Raw genomic sequence first — 4911 nt, 5'->3', positions numbered from 1 at the left:
CTAGTTTTAGGCAAATAAATAGATAAAATAAGGACAGATTTTGGTCGGCCATATGTAAACGAGTAAGAGTTAGAAATATGAAAAACAATCTGTCAAATCGCTTTAGACTTTTAATCGCGCGAATCTTTTCATACATATATCTTTCATTTATATATCTATATATTTCCGCTCGAGGCGCCTTAAACAACTTTAATAAAGAAAAAACTGTAAGTGGAATCAGAATAGTTTAATTTTTTTATCAAATATTAATTGTTTACTTCATTTTTTTTTAATATTGAGTCTTTTTTTCACTACTGTTGTCTTTATCAAAATTGAATGGAATTTTTATCGTTGATGGTTAATCTGAAAATCTCTAAAATACTATAAATTGGGAAACAATTTTTATTCGAAAATATTATTTATAAATTCATTCTTTTTTTACTAATTATCGTTTTGTTATTTCTTAAAATCTGTTTTCACAACCTGTTACTCAAACATGTTGACGTACTAAAAAGTCGAAAATTCATTATTGATAATTACCTTTTTTAAAACAATTTCATTATTTAGTTTAAATAAATGATGCTGTACTTTCAACGAAAAAAATAAAATAATATGATGAAAATAGTTACCATGCGAATAAGACCAGGAGTGACTGGTGAATATGTCCAAGGAAGGTTGAGGCTTTCAAACGATCAAATAATTGAGTTATAGGAAGCTTCCAACATCATTGGTTCCCACTAGTGAACATAGCTGGAGGCTAGCAAAGAGGATAGATGTCAGTTTACCAGGGCCGTAGGTCAACCATTAGACTCTTAAACAACTTCCGATTTCTCCTCTTATATATTGACTGGGTGACTTTTTTTCCTTTCCTATTTCCTCAATTTTTTTCAAGATTTCGTTCGGAAATGATAATTTTTTTCTTATCACATTATTCAATATCCTTCGTCCTCAGATAATTCACTTTTTAAATTTTTAATAGATCCGATGAGATGTTTTAATGGCGGAGGTTTTACACATCAGCTTCTGTAATGCAAGGAAACTGGAGAAAATGTTACAGCTCATAAAAGGCTAGAAATCAATTACTTGCTAGGAAGAGTAGTTGATTGAAATAGACGATGCTTCACTGGTCTAGAGTATCGGTAGCGTACTAACAATAATGTCTATGCGTCACAAATTTATGTGGCCTTTGACTTCATGTTGATATTACCTACTAAAACTAAATTAGTCTGTACAATATACAACAATTGTTATTTGATTAAAATGTTCAACGATGAAGACGAGGCAAAAAAAAATAATTTATAAATAAAGAAAGAAAGTCACATAAAGCCATGAAATGCGGTAAAGTGAAACTGAGATAAAAATACCTACGGGTTCATTTTCACTCAGAAATTTCTTGGCACAACTAACAGGAGACGGTCGGATATTAACGTATCGGTCCTACATCGCCGTCGGCGTGACATTGACTGTGACACGTTCGCGGTCATCCTGGATGATGGAATACTCATACTATCAAAACCTTTGAGATAGTTCAATGAAAATCTTAGCTTGATAATATTTTTGTTACTGCAACATAAAAGGAACATTAAAAAAAAACAAATTCCATTGATTTATTTAATTTTTATGCTTACCCACAGTTATACTCTTTGGAATTGATATTGACGACATTTCTCATTTTGATTAATTAATGATATAAATTGCGCAACTATAAACTGTTGCCAACAATTGTTTTTCATCTGAGCATAATATTAAATGAAAAAAATCATTGCAATACAAATCATGGAGTTAAAAATTTAATCATCTATGAACTGAAGAGCTCCAAAAAAGTCAAATTTGTGATAAATAACAATTGTGAAGTGATGAAATCGTTATAATTTTCTTCCATTCGTAAAGGTTATGTTAGTTATTGTGAAATCTTAGAAGCTAAAAAACGAATTATTCGATGAAAGTATAATTTTAAAACCTTTCATGAAAACCAACTTCCAACATAACGCAATATACAAAACTTAAACTTTGTGAAAAAATCATTCCTAATAGATCCATCGAACAAGAAATTTCCACCACTAACAACATCACAATAATAAACATTACAAAAAGAACTGTACGCATCTATCTATATCATAAAAACTATCAGAAATTTTTAGTTTATAAAAGCATGAAAAAGCTAGCAATAAAAGTATCGGAAGCTAATATTGCTATTGACAGAGTTTTTCGATAGAAGTGTATAGTAGCTACTAGATAATGAATAAATATAAAAATCAAGAAGATTGGCGACAAACAATAGCTTTTATATCCTTATATATAAAATTTATTAACGATAATATTCAAAATAATGCATGAGAGAAATTTTAAGAAATAAGGGTAATTCAACATTGTTCATTGGAGACATAATAGTGCACAAGGTAGGTCTTCATTATGCAAGCCAATCGAGCTCGTAACTTCCCTCTGAGTCGTCATCTCACCGCAAAGGTCTGTTAATTATGTATCTGCCAGTTCGCTAGCCTTGCTGTCATGTTTTCACAATGACACTGAATCTCGAAGGGGTTCTCTTTATTTTTCAATGAGTTTTAAGGATACATAGAAGAGTTTTGTGCCTCATCTTGATGTTTATCTAGAGTATATTAATAGTTATTAGCTCATTTTTAAAATAAAAACAAATGATCAAAGTTAATAAATGAGTTAATATTTGAAAAATCAAACAACAGATAAATGAAAAAAAAACCTCATTAAATGAAACAGCTCATTAAATTGGTACTAGGTTCGTTAAATATTGTAATTATTCATCTTTAAGCAAAGTCTACATTGTTCTACTAAAACCCTTTTGTCTAGTTTGAGTAAATCTTAACTTCATAGAGAGTTAACTATGAGTAGAGTATTAGAGACGACATCTTAACGTTTAAACATGTAAGTTAGAGCTATACGAAATAGAAAACGTCATATGATATGTTAACCCTTAAACATGATATATGATAACTGTCATCTAATCCTATCGTTAGGTTTACTTTATTCCAATGAAAATATTATCTCATAATATGCTATGAGGAAAATCTTCGGTAAAATATTTTTCGATACAAAATTCTTGTGTAGGAACAATTTTACTAAAAGATATTTTTCATTAAAAAGCCTACAAAAGAATCTTTGTGTAAAAATGTTCTAAAATTTAAAAAATTACTAGATACTTTTTATCAAGGCTTTGTAGATTCCTGAAATATAATTGAGTTCGTTTATTATTTTTTCGTAAGTTGATTTTATGATTCAATTATTAGAAAGTAAATAAATATTTACGAACCGTTTGATATCATTAAAGGAAACTTAATGTTTAATCTATTTTAATAGAAATTTGTAATGCAATTTATTTTACAAAAAAATTTACTTTTATCAATTAATATTCAACTCTCTAAAAATGAGACAGTAAATATAAACTGCCTCGCAATAGATATTCACTGATTCATTTTTAGAGAGGAAGACAATCTTATTTGGCCATCAAAAATGTCAGTGTATTGTAAAAAACAATTAAAATTACTAACAATGTTATAGTGTTTCGTTACAATAGTCCATGTTACATAGATAGAAAATTGTAATATTGAGATTCACAACAAGTTTAAAATTAATTTTAATAATTATTGTTAGTTATTAAAAAAATATTAAAGTTTTGAGATCAATGCACTGAAAACAAACCAACATCGAGTGATGATTTAGTGTAGAAAGCCATTGCACCATAAATGAATTGATTCATTCAATGTTTGTTGAGTACACAGATTTTCTCTCAATATTGAAAAATCACAATAGAAATTGTCATTGAATAAAACATATTCACTAATATGCTATTGAATCAATACTTCTTTTATGGGAATTATCGATTTATGATTTTCACATTCATCAATAAATATATCGAGTAAAACCAGATCATACATTCAACTGACTGGTGATTAGTGAATTTTTTACTTCGGTGAAGTAAAAGTTTCAATCAAAATTAATATCATGTTCTATTGTGCATGTTTTAATCCATTAGCACCCAAACGGATGCTTTTTGACATCCATGTTTCGAGGGTTACCGTGTCATGATTTTTTTTTTTAAATTTGGAAAACACTATTCTTTATGTTTCAAAGGGTACTTTATCTAATGGGGATAGTTTAAAGACTCTTAAATTATTTTCAATATGAAAAAACAGAGAATTAAAAAAAAATCTTCTGTTACCAATAAAAAATTTTTTTTAAACTTTTTTTTTGGTTTTAACATTATTTTATGTTGTCAAAATCAACGAAAGTCGCGTCCATGACCCCTTAACTAAAAATAATCCCATTTACTTTTTATTTAAATTCCATTGTTTTAACAAAATGCCATCTGAAAAAAAATTGGATATTTGACAATTTTTTTCTTTAAAAATTATGGACTTCGGTAAAAAGTAATTAATTTGGAGTAAATTCTACTTGCTCTATAAGTAAAATTAGTTAAAATTTGGAGTATATACTACTTCTGAAGGAGTAAAAATTACTCCATACTCTAGTATGGTTTACTTCCCAGACTAGTATTATTGTTACCACGGAGCAGTAGTAGCTTTTACTCCTAAGAATAGTCATCCATATATTGACCAGGTTCTGGAGTAGAAGCTACCACGCTAGAAGCAGAATATACTCCTCATTTTTCTCCGTGTGGTTTGAGCCAGTCTACTTTTCCTCCCTAGGTATGAAATGTACTATCTCGTATATTGCAATGTCATATAATTTTCTCTGATAACAATAAAATTTCAACTTTCAATTAGAGTAATCGTCAGAGATAGATTATTGATAACTTAAGTATAGAATTTACTCTTGGTATATCAACATTGATAAATTATATCAAAAACGATATAGTAATAGACTAGCAATGATAAAAGTAAATATTATGTACATAAAAAAATATGAGTGGTTTTATAAGTCAAAATAAATTCGTCA

The sequence above is a fragment of the Chelonus insularis genome, unplaced genomic scaffold (genome assembly GCF_013357705.1).
Source record: "Chelonus insularis isolate UGA/USDA-ARS -01 unplaced genomic scaffold, ASM1335770v1 contig_3_pilon, whole genome shotgun sequence".
NCBI lineage: Eukaryota > Metazoa > Arthropoda > Insecta > Hymenoptera > Braconidae > Chelonus > Chelonus insularis.
The sequence above is the reverse complement of the archived record's forward strand: the minus strand, read 5'-3'. Positions refer to the sequence as shown.